Source organism: Pseudorca crassidens, chromosome 2 (assembly GCF_039906515.1).
Source record: "Pseudorca crassidens isolate mPseCra1 chromosome 2, mPseCra1.hap1, whole genome shotgun sequence".
NCBI classification, from domain to species: Eukaryota; Metazoa; Chordata; class Mammalia; order Artiodactyla; family Delphinidae; genus Pseudorca; species Pseudorca crassidens.
This window is the reverse complement of record NC_090297.1, coordinates 93,313,128-93,336,985: the sequence shown is the minus strand read 5'-3', so window position 1 is coordinate 93,336,985 and position 23,858 is coordinate 93,313,128. Positions and strand designations below refer to the sequence as shown.

Sequence of the window (23,858 nt, the reverse complement as noted above, 5' to 3'; positions counted from 1 at the left end):
AGGCAGTATGGAAAAAGACTACCCTAGTATTTCAAAACTTGTAATACATTACAAAATGAGTAATTATGCAATTAAGAAGGAAAGAGTAGAGGAGCTTCAAGATGGCGGAAAAGTAAGACGTGGAGATCACCTTCCTCACCACAAATACATCAGAAATACATCTACATGTGGAACAAGGGCTACAGAACACCGACTGTACACTGGCAGAAGACCTCATACCTCCCAAAAGGCAAGAAACTCCCCACGTACCTGGGTAGGGCAAAAGAAAAAAGAAAAAACAGAGACAAAAGAATAGGGTTGGGACCCGCACCTCTGAGAGTGAGCTGTGAAGGAGGAAAGTTTCCCACACACTAGGAAGGCCCTTGCTGGGCGGAGACTGTGGGTGGCAGAGGGGGGAAGCTTCGGAGCCGCGGAGGAGAGCACAGCAACAGGGGTGCGCAGGGCAAAGCGGAGAGATTCCCGCACCGAGGATCGGTGCCGACGGGCACTCACCAGCCCGAGGCTTGTCTGCTCACCTGCTGGGGCGGGTGGGGGCTGGGAGCTGAGGCTCAGGCTTTGGTCGGAGCGTAGGGTGAGTACTGGCGGGGTGAACACAGCCTGAAGGGGTTAGTGCACCACAGCTAGCCCGGAGGGAGTCTGGGAAAAAGTCTGGAGCTGCCGAAGAGGGAAGAGACTTTTCTTGCCTTTTGTTTCCTGGTGCACGAGGAGAGGGGATTAAGAGCACTGCTTAAAGGAGCTCCAGAGATAGTCGTGAGCTGCGGCTATTAGCACGGACCCCAGAGAAGAGCATGAGACGCTAAGGCTGCTGCTGCCACCACCAAGAAGCCTGTGTGCAAGCACAGGTCACTATCCACACTGCCCCTCCCGGGAGGCTGTGCAGCCTGCCACTGCCAGGGTCCCATGATCCAGGGACATCTTCCCCGGGACAACGCACGGCGTGCCTCAGGCTGGTGCAACGGTCACGCCAGCCTCTGCTGCCACAGGCTTGCCCCGCATCCGTATACCTCCGTACCCCCGGGCTGCGTGAGCCAGAGCCCCCGAATCAGCTGCTCCTTTAACCCTGTCCTGTCTGAGCAAAGAACAGACGCCCTCAGGTGACCTACAGGCAGAGGCGGGGCCAAATCCAAAGCTGAACTCCAGGAGCTGTGCAAACAAAGAAGAGAAAGGGAAATCTCTCCCAGCAGCCTCAGGGGCAGCAGATTAAATCTCCACAATCAACTTGATGTACCCTGCAACTGTGCAATACCTGAATAGACAACAAATCAACTTCGGGAGCAACGATATATATTTTTTCCTCCTTTTTCTCTTTTTGTGAGGGTGTATACGTATGCTTCTGTGTGTGATTTTGTCTCTATAGTTTTGCTTTTACCATTTGTCCTAGGGTTCTGTCTGTCCATGTTGTTTTTTTTTTTCTTTTTGTATAGTTTTTAGCACTTGTTATCATTGGTGGATTTGCTTTTTTGGTTTGGTTGCTCTCTTCTTTCTTTCTTTCTTTCTTTTTTTAATTACTTTTTTAAACATTTTTTTGCGGTATGCGGACCTCTCACTGTTGTGGCCTCTCCCGTTGCGGAGCACAGGCTCCGGGCGTGCAGGCTCAGCAGCCATGGGTCACAGGCCTAGCCACTCCATGGCATGTAGGATCTTCCCGGACCAGGGCACGAACCCGTGTCCCCTGCATCGGCAGGCGGACTTTTAACCACTGCACCACCAGGGAAGCCCTAAAACATTTTTTGTTTTTTGTTTTTTGGTTTTTTTTTTTTTTTTTTTTTTTTTTTTTTTTTTTTTGCGGTACGCAGGCCTCTCACTGTTGTGGCCCCTCCCGTTGCGGAGCACAGGCTCTGGACATGCAGGCTCAGCGGCCATGGCTCACAGGCCCAGCCACTCCGCGGCATGTGGGATCTTCCCGGACTGGGGCATGAACCCGTGTATCCTGCATCAGCAGGCGGACTCTCAACCACTGTACCACCAGGGAAGCCCACTAAAACATGTTTTTAATAATTATTTTTATTTTGTATTTAAAAAACTATTTTATTTTACTTTATTTTATCTTCCTTTTCTTTCTTTCTTTTTTCTCCCTTTGATTCTGAGCTGTGTAGATAACAGGTTCTTGGTCCTCCAGCCAGGCATCATGGCTGTGCCTCTGAGGTGGGAGAACCAAGTTCAGGACACTGGTCCACAAGAGACCTCCCAGCTCCACATAATATCAAATGGTGAAAATCACCCAGAGATCTCCATCTCAATGCCAAGACCCAGCTCCACTCAAAGACCAGCAAGCTACAGTGCTGCATACCCTATGCCATCCAACAAACAAGACATAAACACAAGCCCATCCATTAGCAGACAGGCTGCCTAGAATCATAATAAGACCACAGACACCGCAAAACACAGCACCAGACGTGGACCTGCCCAACAGAAAGACAAGATCCAGCCTCATCCCAGAACAGAGGCACTAGTTGCCTCCACCAGGAAGCCTACACAACCCACTGAACCAACCTTAGCCACTGGGGACAGACACCAAAAACAGCAGGAACTATGAACCTGAGGCCTGTGAAAAGGAGACCCCAAACTGAGTAAGTTAAGCAAAATGAGAAGACAGAGAAACACACAGCAGATGAAGGAGCAAGGCAAAAACCCACCAGACCTAACAAATGAAGACGGTATAGGCAGTCTACTGGAAAAGGATTCAGAATAATGATAGTAAAGATGATCCAAAATCTTGGAAATAGAATGGAGAAAATACAAGAAGCGTTTAACAAGGACTTAGAAGAGTGAAAGAGCAAACAGACGGTGATGAACAACACAATAAATGAAATTAAAACTTCTCTAGAAGTGATCAATAGCAGAATAACTGAGTCAGAAGAACGGATAAGTGACCTGGAAGATAAAACAGTGGAAAAAACTACTGCAGAGCAGAATAAAGAAAAAACAAAAAACGAAAAGAATTTAGGACAGTCTCAGAGACCTCTGGGACAACATTATATGTACCAACATTTGAATTATAGGGGTCCCAGAAGAAGAAGAGAAAAAGAAAAGGACTGAGAAAATATTTGAAGAGATTATAGTTGAAAACTTGCCTAATATGGGAAAGGAAACAGTTAATCAAGTCCAGGAAGCACAGAGAGTCCCATACAGGATAAATCCAAGGAGAAACACGTCAAGACACATCATAATCGAATTGGTAAAAATTAAAGACAGAGAAAAATTATTGAAAGCAACAAGGGAAAAATGACAAATAACACACAAGGGAACTCCCATAAGGTTAACAGCTGATTTCTCAGCAGAAACTCTACAAGCCAGAAGGGACTGGTATGATATACTTAAAGTGATGAAAGGGAAGAAACTACAACCAAGACTACTCTACCCAGCAAGGATCGCATTCAGATTCTATAGAGAAATCAAAAGCTTTACAGACAAGCAAAAGCTAAGAGAATTCAGCACCACCAAACCAGCTCTACAACAAATGCTAAAGGAACTTCTCTAAGTGGAAAACACAAGAGAAGAAAAGGACCTACAAACACAAAACAATTAAGAAAATGGTCATAGGAACATACATATCGATAATTACCTTAAACGTGAATGGATTAAATGCTCCAACCAAAAGACACAGGCTTGTTGAATGGATACAAAAACAAGACGTATATATATGCTGTCTACAAGAAACCCACTTCAGAACTAGAGACACATACAGACTGAAAGTGAGGGGATAGAAAAAGATATTCCATGCAAATGGAAATCAAAAGAAAGCTGGAGTAGCTATACTCATATCAGATAAAGTAGACTTTAAAATAAAGAACGTTACAAGAGACAAGGAAGGACACTACATAATGATCAAGGGATCAATCCAAGAAGAAGATATAAAAATTATAAATATATATGCACCCAACATAGGAGCACCTCAATACATAAGGCAAGTGCTAACAGCTATAAAAGAGGAAATTGATAGTAATAAAATAATAGTGGGGGACTTTAACACCTCACTTACACCAATGGACAGATCATCCAAAATGAAAATAAATAATGAGACAGAAGCTTCAAATGACACAGTAGACCAGATAGCTTTAATTGATATTTATATGTCGTTCCATCCAAAACCAGCAGATTACACTTTCTTCTCAAGTGTACACGGAACATTCTCCAGGATAGAACACATCTTGGGTCACAAATCAAGCCTCAGTAAATTTAAGAAAATTGAAAACATATGAAGCATCTTTTCTGACCTCAATGCTATGAGATTAGAAATGAATTACAAGGAAAAAAACATAAAAAACACAAACACATGGAGGCTAAAAATTACATTACTAAATAACCAACAGAACACTGAAGAAATGAAAGAGGAAATCAAAAAATACCTAGAAACAAATGACAATGAAAACACGATGATCCAAAATCTATGGGATGCAGCAAAAACAGTTCTAAGCGGGAAATTTATAGCTATACAAGCCAACTCAAGAAACAAGAAAAATCTCAAGTAAACAATCTAACCTTACACCTAAAGGAACTAGAGAAAGATGAACAAACAAAACCCAAAGTTAGCAGAAGGAAAGAAATCATAAAGATCAGAGCAGAAATAAATGAAATAAAAACAAAGAAAACAATAACAAAGATCAATAAAACTAAAAGCTGGTTCTTTGAGTAGATAAACACAATTGATAAACCATTAGCCAGACTCATCAAATAAAGAGGGAGAGGACTGAAATCAATAAAATTACAAATGAAAAAGGAGAAGTTACAACAGTCAATGCAGAAATACAAAGCATCCTAAGAGACTACTACAAACAACTCTATGCCAATAAAATTGACAATCTGGAAGAAATGGACAAATTCTTAGAAAGGTATAACTTTCTGAGACTGAACCAGGAAGAAACAGAAAATATGAACAGAACAATCACAAGTAATGAAATTGAAACTGTGAGTAAATATCTTCTAACAAACAAAAGTCCAGGACCAGATGGCTTCAGAGGTAAATTCTATCAAACATTTAGAGAACAGCTACCACCTATCCTTCTCAAACTCTTCCAAAAATTTGCAGAGGAAGGAACACTCCCAAACTCATTCTATGAGGCTACAATCACCCTGACACAAAAAACAGACAAGGATACTACAAAAAAAGAAAATTACAGACCAATACCACTGATGAATATAGATGCAAAAATCCTCAACAAAACACTAGAAAACAGAACTAACAACACATTAAAAGGATCATACACCACGATCAACTGGGATTTATCTCAGGGATGCAAGGATTCTTCATTATAAGCAACTCAATCAATGTGATACACCATATTAAAAAATTGAAGAATAAAAACCATATGATCATCTCAATAGATGCCAAAAAAGCTTTTGACAAAATTCAACACTGATTTATGATAAAAACTCTCCAGAAAGTGGACATACAGGGAACCTACCTCAACATAATAAAGGGCATATATGACAAACCCACAGGAAACATCATTCTCAGTGGTGAAAAACTGAAAGCATTTCCTCTAAGATCAGGAACGAGACTAGGATGTCCACTCTCACCACTATTATTCAACATAGTTTTTGAAGTCCTAGCCATGGTAATCAGAGAAGCAAAAGAAATAAAAGGAATACAAATTGGAAAAGAAGTAAAGCTGTCACTGTTTGCAGAATACATGATACTATACATAGAGAATCCTAAAGATGCCACCAGAAAACTACTTGAGCTAATCAATGAATTTGGTAAAGCTGCAGGATACAAAATTAATGCACAGAAATCTCTTGCATTCTTATACACTAATGATGAAAAATCTAAAAGAGGAATTACGGAAACACTCCCATTTACCACTGCAACAAAAAGAATAAAATACCTAGGAATAAACCTACCTAGGGAGAAAAAAGACGTGTATGCAGAAAACTATAAGACACTGATGAAAGAAATTAAAGACGATACACACAGATGGAGAGATATACCATGTTCTTGGATTGGAAGAATCAATAATATGAAAATGACTATACTACCCAAAGCAATCTACAGATTCAATGCAATCCCCATCAAATTACCAATGGCATTTTTTATGGAACTAGAAAAAATCATCTTTAATTTGTATGGAGACCCAAAAGACCCCAAAAGAGAAAGCAGTCTTCAGGGAAGAAAACGGAGCTGGAGGAATCAGTCTCCCTGACTTCAGACTATACTACAAAACTTCAGTAATCAAGACAATATGGTACTGGCACAAAAGCAGAAATATAGATCAATGGAACAAGATAGAAAGCCCAGAGATAAACCCATGCACATATGGTCAACTAATCTATGACAAAGGAGGCAAAGATATACAATGGAGGAAAGACAGTCTCTTCAATAAGTGGTTCTGGGAAAACTGGACAGCTACATGTAAAAGAATGAAATTAAAACACCCCCTAACACCATACACAAAAATTAACTCAAAATGGATTCAAGACCTAAATGTAAGACTGGACACTTTAAAACTCTTAGAGGAAAGCATAGGAAGAACACTCTTTGACATAAATGACAGCAAGATCTTTTTTGATCCACCTCCTAGAGTAATGGAAATAAAAACATAAATAAACAAATGGGACCTAATGAAACTTACAAGCTTTTGCACAGCAAAGGAAACCATAAACAAGACTAAAACACAGCCCTCAGAATGGGAGAAAATATTTGTAAATGAATCAACAGACAAAGGATTAATCTCCAAAGTATATAAACAACACATTCAGCTCAATATTAAAGAAACAAACAACCCAATCCAAAAATGGGCAGAAGACCTAAATAGACATTTCTCCAAAGAAGACATACTGATGACCAAGAAGCAAATGAAAAGGGGCTCAACATCATTAATTACTAGAGAAATGCAAATCAAAACTACAATGAGGTATCACCTCACGCTAGTTAGATTGGGCATCATCAGAAAATCTACAAACAACAAATTCTGGAGAGGGTGCAGAGAAAAGGGAACCCTCTTGCACTGTTGGTGGGAATGTAAATTCATACACCCACTGTAGAGAACAGTATGGAGGTTCCTTAAACTAAAAATAGAATTACCATATGATCCAGCAATCCCAGTACTGGGCATATATCCAGAGAAAACTGTAATTCAAAAGGACACAGGCATCCCAATGTTCATTGAAGCACTGTTTACAATAGCCAGGTCATGGAAGCAACCTAAATGCCCATTGACAGATGAATGGATGAAGAAGTGGTGGTACATATATACATTGGAATATTAGCCATAAAAAGGAATGAAATTGAGTCATTTGTTGACACGTCGATGGATCTAGAGACTATCGTACAAAGTGAAGTAAGTCAGAAAGAGAAAACAAATATAGTATATTAATGCATGTATGTGGAACCTAGTAAAATGGTACAAATGAACCAGTTTGCAGGGCAGAAGTTGAGAGACAGATGTAGAGTACAAACGTATGGACACCAAGGGGGAAAAACAGCAGTGGGGTTGGGATGGTGGTGTGCTGAATTGGGCGATTGGGATGGACTTTTATACACTGATGTGTATAAAATTGATGACTAATAAGAACCTGCAGTATAAAAAACAAACAAGCAAACAAACAAAAACAAGTAATACTAATCTTTCTTTGGGTTATTTGTATGGACATATGTTAATATAAATGTTTCAGACATTACATGAAATTTCTAAAAATCTTATATATTCTGGTATAATGTTATAAGTCATAATTATAGTTATTACCTTACAATGTATATCTCAGAAATAACTAAATTTCCTTGTCAATTGCATTATTGTGAACTTTCATCAAATCTTTAACTGTGGTCATTTTTAAGTCTTTGGCATTTACAGACAGCTCTGGGTATACTCTGATGCTTTTGCAAATATGTTCCCATAAAAGAGTTTCATCTTCAAGGAATTCATGGAAAAGACTCTGACAAGTACAGGTTTCTGGTAATTGACTATACTGCTGAACTGAATGAATAAGCATTTTCATAACTCTAATGGAAAACTGATGAATTCATAAAAGTGCTAACAAAATATTAAGATGAAAAAAAATTAATTACATGGGACTGAGTGAACTGCAAAAAAAATACAAACACATGGAGGCTAAACAATACACTACTTAATAACTAAAAGATCACTGAAGAAATCAAAGAAGAAAACAAAAAATACCTAGAAACAAATGACAATGAAAAAACGATGACCCAAAACCTGTGGGATACAGCAAAAGCAGTTTTAAGAGGGAAGTTTATAACAATACAATCCTACCTTAAGAAACAAGAAACATCTCAAATAAACAACCTAACCTTACACCTAAGGCGATTAGAGAAAGAAGAACAAAAAACACCCAAAGTTAGCAGAAGGAAAGAAATCATAAAGATCAGATCAGAAATAAATGAAAAAGAAATGAAGGAAATGATAACAAAGATCAATAAAACTAAATGCTGGTTCTTTGAGAAGATAAACAAAATTGATAAACCATTAGCCAGACTCATCAAGAAAAAAAAGGGAGAAGACTCAAATCAATACAATTAAAAATGAAAAAGAAGGAACAACTGACACTGCAGAAATACAAAGGATCATGAGAGATTACTACAAGCAACTATATACCAATAAAATGGACAATCTGGAAGAAATGGACAAATTCTTACAAATGCACAATGTTCTGAGACTGAACCAGGAGGAAATAGAAAATATGAACAGAACAATCACAAGCACTGAAATTGAAACTGTGATTTAAAAACTTCCAACAAACAAAAGACCAGGACCAGATGGTTTCACAAGTGAATTCTATCAAACACTTAGAGAACAGCTAACACCTATAATTCTCAAACTCTTCCAAAATATAGCAGAGGGAGAAACACTCCCAAACTCATTCTATGAGGCCACCATCACCATGATACCAAAAGCAGACAAAGATGTCACACAGGAAGAAAACTACACGCCAATATCACTGATGAACATAGATGCAAAAATCGTCAACAATATGCTAACAAACAGAATCCAACAGTACATTAAAAGAATCATACACCATGACCAAGTGGGGTTTATCCCAGGAATGCAAGGATTCTTCAATATACAGAAATCAATCAATGTGATACACCATATTAACAAACAGAAGGATAAAAACCATATGATCATCTCAATGGATGCAGAAAAAGCTTTTGACAAAACTCAACACCGATTTATGATAAAAAACCCTCCATTAAGTAGGCATAGAGGGACTTTCCTCAACATAATACAGGCCATATATGACAAACCCACAGCCAACATCGTCCTCCATGGTGAAAAACTGAAACCATTTCCACTAATATCAGGAACAAGACAAGGTTGCCCACTCTCACCAATATTATTCAACATAGTTTTGAAAGCTTTAGCCACAGCAATTAGAGAAGAAATAGAATTAAAAGGAATCCAAATCGGAAAAGAAGAAGTAAAGCTGTCACTGTTTGCAGATGACATGATACTATACATAGAGAATCCTAAAGATGCCACCAGAAAACTACTAGAGCTAATCAGTGAATTTGGTAAAGTAGCAAGATACAAAATTAATGCACAGAAATCTCTTGCATCCGTATACACTAATGATAAAAAATATGAAAGTGAAATTAAGAAAACACTCCCATTTACCACTGCAACAAAAAGAATAAAATACCTAGGAATAAACCTACCTAAGGAGACAAAAGACCTGTATGCAGATATCTATAAGACACTGATGAAAGAAATTAAAGATGATACAAACAGATGGAGAGGTATACCATATTCTTGGATTGGAAGAATCAACATTGTGAAAATGACTATACTACCTTAAGCAATCTACAGATTCAGTGCAATCCCTATCAAACTACTACTGGCATTTCTCACAGAACTAGAACAAAAAATTTCACAATTTGTATGGAAACAAAAAAGACCCCAAATAGAAAAAGCAATCTTAAGAAAGAAAAACGGAGATGGAGGAATCAGGCTCCCTGACTTCAGTCTATACTACAAAGCAACAGTAATCAAGACAGTATGGTACTGGCACAAAAACAGAAAGATAGATCAGTGGATCAGGATAGAAAGCCCAGAGATAAATCCACACACATATGGTCACCTTATCTTTGATAAAGGAGGCCAGAATATACAGTGGAGGGAAGAAACCCTCTTCAATAAGTGGTGCTGGGAAAACTGGACAGCTACATGTAAAGAATGAAATTAGAACACTCCCTAACACCATACACAAAAGTAAACTCAAAATGGATTAAAGAGCTTCCCTGGTGGCGCATTGGTTGAGTGTCTGCCTGCTGATGCAGGGGACATGGGCTCGTGCCCCGGTCCAGGAGGATCCCAAATGCCACAGAGCAGCTGGGCCCGTGGGCCAAGGTGATAGGCCCACAGTGACAGGCCCGCATACCACAAAAAAAAATTGGATTAAAGACCTAAATATAAGGCCAGACACTATCAAACCCTTAGGGGAAAACATAGGCAGAACACTCTATGACATAAATCACAGCAAGATCCTTTTTGACCCACCTCTTAGAGAAATGGAAATAAAAACAAAAATAAACAAATGGGGCCTAATGAAACTTAAAAGCTTTTACATAGCAAAGGAAACCATAAACAAGATGAAAAGACAACCCTCAGAATGGGAGAAAATATTTGCAAATGAAGCAACTAATCTCCAAAATTTATAAGCAGCTCATGCAGCTCAATATCAAAAAGCAAACAACCCAATCCAAAAATGGGCAGAAGACCTAAACAGACACTTCTCTAAAGAAGATATACAGATTGCCAACAAACCCATGAAAGAATGCTCAACATCATTAATCATTAGAGAAATGCAAATCAAAACTACAATGAGATATCATCTCACACCAGTCAGAATGGCCATCATCAAAAAATCCACAAACAATAAATACTGGAGAGGGTGTGGAGAAAAGGGAACCCTCTTGTACTTTTGGTGGGAATGTAAATTGATACAGCCACTATGGAGAACAGTATGGAGGTTCCTTAAAATCAACAAATAGAACTACCATACAAACCCGCAATCCCACTACTGGGAATATAGCCTGAGAAAACCATCATTCAAAAAGAGTCATGTACCAAAATGTTCATTGCAGATCTATTTACAATAACCAGGACATGGAAGCAACCTAAGTGTCCATCAACAGATGAATGGATAAAGATGTGGCACATATATTACTCAGCCATAAAAAGAAACAAAACTGAGTTATTTGTAGTGAGGTAGATGGACCTAGTGACTGTCATACAGAGTGAAGTAAGTCAGAAAGAGAAAAATAAATACCATATGCCAACACGTATATATGGAATCTAGAAAAAAATGGTCATGAAGAAACTAGGGGCAAGACAGGAATAAAGACACAGACCTACTAGAGAATGGACTTGAGCATACACGGAGGGAGAAGGGTAAGCTGGGACAAAGTGAGAGAGTAGCATGGACATATATACACTACCAAACGTAAAATAGATAGCTAGTGGGAAGCAGCCGCATAGCACAGGGAGATTAGCTCGGTGCTTTGTGAACACCTAGAGGGGTGGGATAGGGAGGGTAGGAGGGAGGGAGATGCAAGAGGGAAGAGATATAGGGACATATGTATATGTATAACTGATTCACTTTGTTATAAAGCAGAAACTAACACACCATTATAAAACAATTATACTCCAATAAAGATGTTGAAAAAAAGTAAACAGTAAAATAAGAGCATAAAATAGGATTATAGAAGATGACATCTAAATAACAATTAGAACAATAAATTTTAATGCTTTAAAATCTCTATAAAAATCTGAAAGACCTTATATTGAATTGATAAAATATATTTAAAATATAGAGTACATTTTTTAGACTCTACATGTAAACACCTATGGGGAGTGCTCCAAGGCCCACACCGAGTTCCCCGGGTTAGCGCTTCTCTGACGTCCACCTTCATCATAAATTTGGGGTCCTTAGCACAGAAGTATGCCAGACAGAATCTCACTTGCTTCCCCCTCCCTTGCCAGACCAGATTGACCCCCTTCATGGAAGCACCAGCCTAAGCATTATTATAATTGGGGACTGCTATTTTTAAGGGATAAATTTGAGGAAGGATTTTTGCTGGAACAGGTAATACAAGGTGAAACCTTTAGCATTGGTGACTCACAAATCAACAACGCAGAATTTTTGCAAGTAATTGAAACCATTAGCCTTCTTCAAAACTTTTTAGTTTTTATAACTAGGCAAGCAAAGTTAGTAAAGAGAGTTTGCATGGTATTAAAGATCAGAGAAAGTTATTGGTGGGTACAGATTCTGTCAAAACACACAGCAGATACACGCAGAGAGGAGGTATTCTACAAGCAGCTCACCAGCGTTCTCCCCAAGCTGGACCTCCTTTTCCTTCTCTGCAGTTTCGTCTGCACAGCCAACAACTCCACTCATGCTTTAGTAACTGTTCTCTTTAGACTAAATCGAAGATGTAATCAAAGGAAATCCTTCGCTATTCCCAACGTAGGCAAGATTAGCCAGCATGAGTACAAAGTGCCTTCAGTGCCAAATATTAAGAGTTATGCCAGTTATTAAAGAGCATGGTCATGACTTTTTTTTTTTTTTTTAACAAGGACGGAGTAATGAAAGACATCAGGGCTATTCACAGGTTTATATCGCACTTCACGCAGGCAGTGTGTGCAGCTGTGGAAAAGAGTGAGTGAGTTGTTGAATCTTGTCAGGCAGAAGTGAAAAAATTAAGAAGACAAATCACTCAGATGAAAAACAAACAAACAAAAAAAGAACAAGAAGGAAGATTGCAGCAGGCAATGGTAAGCAAACAGATGCCGTCTGAAAGTTTGGAACCCATGTTTGGTCCTCTGATGCCATGAGTCTGTAGCTGAGGTAGAAGTACACTGGGAGATGCAGAGCTTTCTGATCCTCCTCCCTCTTAGTCTGATTTTCACACACAGTCAAGAAACCACTTCGAGCCTTTCTCACATGAAAAGTAGACTATTTATGCCTTGATCTCAAGCCATGAGCTCTTCCAATTATGCTTCCATTAGTGCCAGACTGAAATATTCTGGAAGTGGAGCAGGATGAAACTTTGATTGACCCCCGTCCCCCTAACATTAGGGAGTACTCACGTTTGAGGAATTTGCCACCACTGACATATACCCAAGAGGGCTCCAGGAACACTCAGACCTCCCAGAATTAATTAAAGAAGATGCACTCTCCACTTAGCACTGTTTTTCTTAATTACTTATTGAGACAATATTTGAAAACTTGTTCTGAGGGAGAATTGCTTTCTTAGATCCCTGGACTCCCAAGAGGAGAGTCCTTGTTCACAGAACTTGTTGGAGCTTCACATATGCAGATCCTCACCTTTGGTCCCAGTGTGCAGGTTTTAAGACACAGCCATTAAGATAATCAAATTACCTAATTCTGGTGTGATTCAAGGGTGTACAGTTAAGTTTAGGCAAAGTAAAATAATGAACATAGGTTTTGTTCTTTAAAATAAATTAGAAATTAGAGACTAAGCATAAGTAACTATAAATGTTCTATAATTAATCTATAAATGAAAATTTTACTCCTTGCACTATCATGCCTTAAATTTACTTTTCCCAAAAGAAAATGAATTTAGTAGAGCTTTCAAAGAACTTTCTTTCTATGATAAGCCAAGTTCATCTTTATCAGAAAACTTTTAAAAATAATTCCATGAAGTCTGATTGGCACAAATCAGATATATCTTCTCTTGTCATATTGGATATGACTATGTGAGATCAAAAGAGAGGGCTTTGCTTCAACGTTTTTCTACTAGCCTAATATGTATTGACACTTAAAATGATTGACTTTTAAATAATGTAGAAATGATAATTACCAGTAAGTAATCATCCAAATAAGTATGTCATCAAATAACATTTTTCTTTTGGAGGATTACAGTGACTGCTATGTTATATTAGCCAATTCATGGTCTCAGTTCCAGTCTTAAAGGAAGGATGTACAGTAACGGAGGACAGAAAGGAATTATGTACCAGACTCAAATTTTGTGATGAACAGATTTCAGACACAGTGGATTTAGTTCAGTTCCTATGTAGTGCATTTAATTCATTTAGATTTCCTGACAAATCCTGGTGTTAATTCAATTTGTGGAGGAAAGATATTTAATAAACTGTTTGGGAATCTTGATGAATAAATATTCATTTTAAATCTGGGGAAAAAATAAACCTATGGGCTACAGGTAAAAAAATGTACTCAGGATCTATATTTTATCTTTATAGTCTTTTTTACCCCAAGTGTAGAGATTGTATCAACATTTCTCAGATTGGAGGAAAATAAAATAACTTTTTAAATCTGGTTGTAGCTCAATTTAAATTCAGGGAATATTAAACTAAACACAACTTTCTATCTTGAGTTTATAAATTAAGAGTAAAAGAAATATGAAATGAAAAAACTAAACATTCCACTTAAAATCATAGAAAAGTAAGGATAAACATTAAAAGAAGCAAATTGTCAACAGTTATTTTCAGGATATTAGCCAAAGTGGACAAATTTGCCTGTAAATATTGATCAAAGTACCTGACTAATCGCCTTTACGTCACGTTGTAAAGTATAAATGTGATAACATTGGACAATGTTGGGGTTCATTCTTATTTAGACTTCCAGATTACATATTGTGGGTGTAAATCAGGAGATTTTAGTGGCACAGTAGGCTAAATGTATGACGTGATTCAAAGGTACTGATTGTGATATAATGCTTAGTACATTTAAACTTATTAATATAGTAGATAAGACTTTCATAGAAGACTGATGATGCTCATAGTTGCTATGAATGAAAATTACCAGCATAAGGTTTATTCTAACAAGATTCTATACATTTCATGTTATTATATTTATTTTATAAATTTATTTTGAATGTAAGAAATCTGACATGAAGTAGAGTATTCTGAAAGCTGTGTTTTCCTTTGTGGCAATTGCAGAAACTCTAGGAGTTTTCATGAAAATGAATATAATAAGAAATACAATAGTAAGAAATCCATTTTATGCATCAAGTTCTTGAATACTTTTTTGAATGTTTGTCACGCTCAGTTTCATCAAGCTCAGTGCATAATTTAGGTATTGGAAGCATTACTTCATATCATTGTTTGATTTTAACATCTAGCCTAAGTTATTTCCCAGGTAACAAATGTATTTGACACTATTACAGATAAAATTTTTTGTTTGGTTACATATTAACCTGCCATTTCTCCAGTGCTTTGTTTTAATATGTTCAGATTATATACAATTCATGTCACTCTACCTAAGCCATGCTGAACTATAAAATCCCAAAATATAGCTAAAAAATGTAATAAAATATTTTTCAAGTGATGATATGCTTTTATTCATCATCTAGGAGGTAAGTTTGACAAGCCATTTGTCATAGAAAGTTTGAAACCCTAGGTACTGAAATTATTTCTACTCCATTTATGTTTTATTATGTTCGTTATAGTCAAAATATGTCAGGTTAATCACTGTTGTCATGTGTTTTCTTACATCTGTTACTTAATATTTTTCACTCTATCTCTGTTAATATACATATATATAGGGTCACTGTTAACTTCTTCCAATATGCTTAAAAATACATTTCATTCACTATATAATCTAGACTAGAGTTAATCTTGATGCCTTTGTTTTCACATTTTTTAATTAAGAGAGACCAAGGCATATTTGGAGGAGTAAACCATTTTTTTAAGAGGATAAATATAGTCCATATAAATGTGGTAGGATGCAATGAATTTACAGAAAAAAAAGTAGAAAATAATGCTACCTTTTGAGAATTAAGCTAGTAAGGTACACATAAAGAGTGTGGTTAGAGACTTACTGTTGATATTAAGGTAGGGAGTACTTGAATATTTACATAAAAAAGGAAATAATTATTTGTGGGGGGGAGGAGATGTTATGGTGAATCACTGATGGCTGAGATCTCCTGGGAGAGGAGACAGATATCTGTATTTTTAACAAACTCTCCTTGTAATTCTTTTGTAAACTGTGGAGGTTTGTATGGAATTTGAGTTTGATATTTATATTTTGCTCATTTTGTTGTTAAGTAATTTTTCCTGAACTTTTAGAAAATGTCTTTGTTTAATTAGCTTGTCTTCACAGAGCTAACTAGCTAACTTCACAGAGCATTTTCTTCTATTTGTGTGTTTATATTTATTTTATTTATGTTTTTCCTTTCTTTGCTTCTCCTTAATGTGGATTCTTATTCTAGAAGGGAGCTCTAGTGGGTCAGGTTCGAGTTCATATGGGACAAACTGCTTCCGCCCCTCTGATGATCTTGCCGGACACCCCTTGAATTCACTTACCTGCTAATGTTGGGGAAAACCCCTCAGTTTTAGCTGTTGTTATCAAATTGGTCTGCTGCATATTCCAGGGATTATCTTTTGGTCATTTGGTGTTCTCTCGTTTTCAGGTCAAACATCACTTTGCTTCTGTCAGACCTTATGTCAATAATATACAAATTCCTGTGGTTGTTGGCAATTTTTCCCCACCTGTGGACATATCTGTGTTTGTAGGGATAGCTCATCACATAGTTTTGTTGTAAGTGTTCTCTGGTTGGCTTTGATTTTGCAGTTTAGTTACTTTGTCCAATTTTATGTGGGAATTCAAGATACAAAACTATGCCATGATATTCTAAATTTATATTTGTAAACAGTTCTACAGGTGATTCTTGTATACCACTGCTTTAAATCATAGTGTTTTAGCTTTAGAGCCTACCATCAACTAACCTCAGTCTATGTCCCTCTTAGTTTAAACATATGGGAGAGAAAGCCTGAGTAACTATTAACCAGCAAAGGTTTGCTTGTCCTCAAGTCCAGTCATGGTCTAATCAGCAATGGGTGGCGACAGGAACTGATATACACTTTTGTGTAAGACTAAACATTACAGATCAGTAAAGGAAAAGGAAATGGCTGCTTAACATTTATTATAACTTTTACTCATAGTTTTCTCTGAAATATTAAAACATGTGACTAAAATTATGAAGAAGACTTTTTTTCTCATGCTGTTGTCTTTGCCTGAACTCAGCCTGTGCCCCATCACTTTGCTGACTGATTCCAACTTTTTCTTCACGTGTCAGTCCTGATACTTCCTAGAAGACTTCCTTGACATATTCCTTTCCCTCAGTCTGAGTTACATGTTTTCTCATTCACCCATCACATTTTAGTTTTTTGTCTGTTTGTTTCTCTTCAAATGAGACACTAAATTCCTTAGGGTAAGAGCTGTACTTTTTCTCTCTGTATCTCTACCACCTGGTACAATATTTTCCATGTAGAAGGAACTGAGAATGATCAATGAGTAATTTATGAATGAATGAATGAACATAAATCATAAATAATTTTACCACTTAGCATTTATCATTGGTGGTTTAATGGTAGGCTAAATAATGTCCCCCAAAAGATATCTACTGCCTAATCTCTAGAACCTACAAATATGTTACTTAGTACAGCAAAAGTGTATTTGGAGATGTGATTAAGGATCCTGAGATGGGAAGAATAATCCTGGATTATCTGGGTGGGTCCTAAATATAATCAGAATGGTCCTTATAAGAAGGAGGCAATGGGAAATAGGAGATGTGATGTGAGAAGGAAGAAGTTGGAGTAACGTGAGGAAGGGGCCACAGGCCAAGAAATGCAGGCAGCCTCTAGAAACTAAAATAGGCAAAGAAAAAGATTTCTCTCTGAACACTCCAGAAGGAACACAAACCAGATGACCCATTAATTTTAGACTTTGGACCTTCAGTACTGTAATAGAATAAATTTTTATTGTTTTTTTCCCACTCAGTTTGTGGTAATTCGTTACAGAAGCAAGAAGAGACCAATACACTTTTGTATTTTTCTTGCTCTTTCTGATCAATAACATATACTTCTATGTTATTGAATCAACTGACAATTGTTTCATGTCATGTGGAGAATATATTCTCAGTAAAGATTTGAAGACATTCTTCATTTTAATAACTGCTTTTTGTCTATGAGTCTTCACAAGGTACTAAGGGATAGATTCTAGTCCCATAAATATGATAGTCACTACCAGAATTTTTTTTTCTTCTGAAATGTTTTTGCCACAAGCAAGCTTTTATCTTCTTCCTCATTGTTACTTTGTATTTTCAATATCTGACCTTCAGAGATTGAGACATCTCCCAACATACATTAGACCACACAAGGGCACTTAATCATGTAAACAGTGAACTCAGTCTCACTGCTAATTTTTATCTAATGGCAAATTCCTTAGCTGTAAGTACTTTGATGGTGATGAAAGGAAATACTTTTTATCTTATTATTCCACAAGACACATTTCAATGTGAGAATCTCAACCTGTGTTGGTTGTAATTATAATTTAAAAATCTTGACTCTTTTTTTCTTTCTTGATTGCAGATACATTAGCATTACTTTGGAATACAATGCCACTCCAACTTCATTTTTCTCTTTGGAATGTGTAATGTAAGAAAAAAAAAAAAAGGATGATGCACCTAGCAATATTTTATCCATGAAAAGGACATTAATTTTTCCTTTTTGCTTTTATTATGTTATCAGCTATGTTGGAGGTAATGGATTACAGTGAAGCTGTCTTCACTGTGATTCATCAGCCTTGGGGGTGGGGAGGGTGACCACCAATCTGCTCTTAGTGATTGGTTTCTAAAAGACATGGCCTTTTGTGCCATGAAAAAAGAAGTTAGTTTCTAAGCCTTAGAATTACACTTAGCAAGAAGGCAGAAAATGTACTTATTGCCAATGAGTAAATTAAGATGACAAAAAAAGGATATAGAATTGTTTAGGTTTCATCTCTTTTGCAGAAATGAGGCATACAATGGTTTCTCACATAGTTACATATCCACAGGTTTTTTACCTGTAGAATTATTAAACACCAAAAGCAGCTTGTGGTTTGGAAGATTTCACATTTACAAGAGCAGCCAAATAGAACTGTTTGATTTAAGTGGCTACTCCTAGATCCCTGGCTTAACTCTGAAAAGAAGGTTGAGATATAAATCTGATTTATAAATTATCCAGTTTAAATAATTGGTAATTGACTAGGCAGTTAAAACAGCTAGACTATCTAATTTTAATCTGTTAATCCTCCAAAGTTTAAAATGCTTTGATCATCACACGTGATAGACTCAGTCAGATACTAATGCCATTAATTGCTGTTATTTTAGCAAGCTTTTATTTTTCTACTTATTTTTAACATCTTTCTTTGGGAATAATTGCTTTACAATGTTGAGTTAGTTTCTGCAGTATAACAAAGTGAATCAGCTATATGTATACATATATCCCCATATCCCCTCCCTCTTGAGCCTCCCTCCCACCCTCATATCCCACCCCTCTAGGTGGTCACAAAGCACCAAGCTGATCTCCCTGTGCTATGCAGCTGCTTCCCACTAGCTATCTATTTTACATTTGGTAGTGTATATATGTCAATGCTACTCTCTCACTTCATACCAGCTTACCCTTCCCCCTACCCCGTGTCTTCAAGTCCATTCTCTACGTCTGCATCTTTATTCTTGTCCTGTCCCTAGGTTCATCAGAACCATTTTTTTTTTTTTAGATTCCATGTATATGTGTTAGCATATGGTATTTGTTTTTCTCTTTCTGACTTACTTCACTCTGTATGACAGACTCTAGCTCCATCTACCTCACTACAAATAACTCAATATTGTTTCTTTTAATGGATGAGTAATACTTCATTGTATATATGTGCCACATCTTCTTTATCCATTCATCTGTCGATGGACAATTAGGTTGCTTCCATGTCCTGGCTATTGTAAATAGTGCTGCAATGAACATCGTGGTACATGTCCCTTTTTGAATTTTGGCTTTCTCAGGGTATATGCCCAGTAGTAGGACGCTGGGCCATACGGTAGTTCTATTTTTAGTTTTTTAAGGAACCTCCATACTGTTCTCCATAGTGGCTGTATCAATTTACATTCTCACCAAGAGTGCTGGAGGGTTCCCTTTTCCTTACACCCTCTCCAGCATTTATTGTTTATAGATTTTTGGATGATGGCCATTCTGACCTGTATGAAGTGATACCACATTGTGGTTTTATTTGCATTTCTCTAATGATTAGTGATGTTGAGCATCCTTTCATGTATTTGTTGGCAATCTGTATGTTTTCCTTGGAGAAATGTCTATTTAGGTCTTCCATCCATTTTTGCATTGGGTTGTTTGTTTTTGTGATATTAAACTACATGAGCTGCTTATATATTTTGGAGATTAATCCTTCATCAGTTACTTTGTTGGCAAATATTTTCTCCTATTCTGAGGGTTGTCTTTTCATCTTGTTTATGATTTCGTTTGCTGTGCAAAAGCTTTTAAGTTTCATTAGGTTCCATTTGTTTATTTTTGTTTTTATTTCCCTTTCTCTAGGAGGTGGGTCAAAATGGATCTTGCTATGATTTATGTCATGGAGTGTTCTACTAATGTTTTCCTCTAAGAGTTTTGTAGTGTCCAGTCTTACATTTAGGTCTTTAATTCATTTTGAGTTTATTTTTGTTTATGGTATTAGGGAGTGTTCTAATTTCATTCTTTTACATGTAACTGTCCAGTTTTCCCAGCATCACTTACTGAAAAGACTGTCTTTCCTCCATTGTATAGTCTTGCCTCCCTTAACACAGATAAGGTCACCATATGTTCGTGGATTTGTCTCTGGGCTTTCTACCCTGTTCCATTGATCTATGTTTATGTTTTTATGCCAGTACCATACTGTCTTGATTACTGTAACTTTGTAGTATAGTCTGAAGTCCAGGAGTCTGATTCCTCCTGCTCTGCTTTTCTTTCTCAAAATTGCTTTCACTATTTTGGGTGTTTTGTGTTTCCATACAAATTGTGAAATTTTTTGTTCTAATTCTGTGAAAAATGCCATTCGTAGTTTGAAAGGGATTGAATTGAATCTATAGATTGCTTTGGGTAGTATAGTCATTTTCACAATGTTGATTCTTCCAATCCTAGAACATGGTATATCTCTCCATCTGTTTGTGTCATATTTCATCAGTGTCGTATAGTTTTCTGCATACAGGTCTTTTGTCTCCTTAGGTAGATTTATTCCTAGGTATTTTGTTCTTTTTGTTGCAATGGTATGTGGGAGTGTTTCCTTAATTTATCTTTCAGATTTTTCATTGTTAGTATATCAGAATGCAAGATATTTCTGTGCATTAATTTTGTATCCTGCTATGTTACCAAATTCATTGATTAGCTCTAGTAGTTTTCTGGTAGCATCTTCAGGATTCTCTATGTATAGTATCATGTAATCTGCAAACAGTGACAGCTTTACTTCTTTACCAATTTTGATTCCTTTTATTTCCTTTTCTTCTCTAATCACCAAGGCTAAAACTTCCAAAACTATGTTGAATAATAGTGGTGAGAGTGGGCAACCTTGTCTTCTTCCTTATCTTAGAGGATATGGTTTCAGATTTTCACCATTGAGAATGACGTTGGCTGTGGGTTTGTCATAATATGGCCTTTATTATGTTGAGGTAAGTTCCCTCTATGCCCACTATCTGGAGAGTTTTTATCATAAATGGGTGTTAAATTTTGTTGAAAGATTTTTCTGCATCTATTGAGATTATCATATGGTTTTTATCCTTCTATTTGTTAATATGGTGTATCACATTGATAGATTTGCATATATTGAAGAATCCTTGCATCCTGGGATAAACCCCACTTGATCATGGTGTATGATCCTTTTAACATGTTGTTGGATTCTGTTTGCTAGTATTTTGTTGAGGATTTTCGCATCTATATTCATTAGTAATATTGGTCTGTAGTTTTCTTTTTTTGTGACATATTTGTCTGGTTTTGGTATCAGGGTGATGGTGGCCTCATAGAATGAGTTTGGGAGTGTCCGTCCCTCTGCTATATTTTGGAAGAGTTTGAGAAGGATAGGTGTTAACTCTTCTCTAAATGTTTGATAGAATTCACCTGTGAAGCCATCTGGTCCTGGTCTTTTGTTTGTTGGAAGATTTTTAATCAGTTTCAATTTCAGTGCTTGTGATTGATCTGATCATATTTTCTACTTCTTCCTGTTTCAGTCGTGGAAGGTTGTATTTTTCTAAGAATTTGTCCATTTCTTCCAGTTTGTTTAATTTACTAGCATATAGTTGCTTATAGTAATCTCTCATGATCCTTTGTATTTCTGCAGTGTCAGTTGTTCCTTCTTTTTCATTTCTAATTCTGTTGATTTGAGTCTTCTCCCTTTTTTTCTTGATGAGTCTGGCTAATGGTTTATCAATTTTGTTTATCTTCTCAAAGAACCAGATTTTAGTTTTATTGATCTTTGCTATTGTTTCCTTCATTTCTATTTTAAAATCTATTTTGTCTGATATGAGAATTGCTACTCTAGATTTCTTTTGATTTCCATTTTCATGGAATATCTTTTTCCATTCCCTCATTTTCAGTCTGTATGTGTCCCTAGGTCTGAAGTGGGTCTCTTGTAGACAGCATATATATGGGTCTTGTTTTTGTATCCATTCAGCCAGTCTATGTCTTTTGGTGGGAGCATTTAATCCATTTACCTTTAAGGTAATTATTGATATGTGTGTTCCTATTGACATTTTCTTAATTATTTTGGGTTTGTTATTGTAGGTCTTTTCCTTCTCTTGTGTTTCCTGCCTAGAGAATTTCCTTTAGCAGTTGTTGTAAAGCTGGCTTTGTGGTGCTGAATTCTCTTAGCTTTTGCTTGTCTGTCAAGGTTTTAATTTCTCTGTCAAATCTGAATGAGATCCTTGCTGGGTAGAGTAATCTTGGTTGTAGGTTTTTCCCTTTCATCACTTTATTTTTTTTATTTTTAGTTTTTTGTGGTACGTGGGCCTCTCACTGTTTTGGCCTCTCCCATTGCAGAGCACAGGCTCCGGATGTGCAGGCTCAGTGGCCATAGCTCACGGGTCCAGCCACTCCACGGCATGTGGGGTCTTTCTGGACCGGGGCATGAACCCGTGTCCCCTGCATCGGCAGGCAGACTCTCAACCACTGCACCACCAGGGAAGCCCCCTTTCATCACTTTAAATATGGCCTGCTACTCCCTTCTGGCTTGCAGAGTTTCTGCTGAAAGATCAGCTGTTAACCTTATGGCAATTCCCTTGTACATTGTTGTTTTTCCCTTGCTGCTTTTAATATATTTTCTTTGTATTTAATTTTTGATAGTTTGATTAATATGTGTCTTGGTGTGTTTCTCCTTAGATTTATCCTGTATGGGACTCTCTGTGCTTCCTGGGCTTGATTGATAATTTCCTTTTCCATGTTAGGGAAGTTGTCAACTGTAATCACTTCAAATATTTTCTCAGAACTTTTCTTTTTCTCTTCTTCTTCTGAGACCCCTATTATTTGAATGTGGTTGCATTTAAAGTTGTCCCAGAGGTCTCTGAAACTGTCCTCAATTCTTTTCATTCTTTTTTCTTTATTCTGCTCTGCAGTAGTTATTTCCACTATTTTATTTTCCAAGTCCCTTATCCGTTCTTCTGCCTCAGTTATTCTGCTATTGTTTCTTTCTAGAGAATTTTTAATTTCAATTATTGTGTTGTCCATCTTTGTTTTTCTAGGTCCTTTTTAAACGTTTCTTGTATTTTCTCTATTCTATTTCCAAGATTTTGGATCATTTATACTATCATTACTCTGAATTCTTTTTCAGGTAGACTGAGTATTTCCTCTTCAGTAGTTTGGTCTGTTGGATTTTTACCTTGCTCCTTCAACTGCTCCATATTTCTCTGTCTTCTCATTTTGCTTAACTTACTGTGTTTGGGGTCTCCTTTTCACAGGCTGCAGGTTTGTAATTTTCATTGTTTGTGGTGTTGCCCTCAGTGAGGGAGGCTGGTTCAGTGGGTTGTGTAGACTTTCTGGTGGGGGGAACTGGTGCCTGTTTTCTGGTGGGTGGGGATGAATGTTATCCTTCTGGTGGTCAGGGCTGCATCAGGTGGTGTGTTTTGTGGT

At 37.1% G+C, this 23,858-nt stretch overlaps 1 pseudogene; it reads left to right on the top strand.

The window, feature by feature from the left end:
* The first annotated feature begins 900 nt into the window (after positions 1-900).
* LOC137209024 (BRISC complex subunit Abraxas 2 pseudogene) lies at positions 901-13,120 on the top strand (annotated as a pseudogene).
* The last annotated feature ends 10,738 nt before the right edge of the window (positions 13,121-23,858 follow it).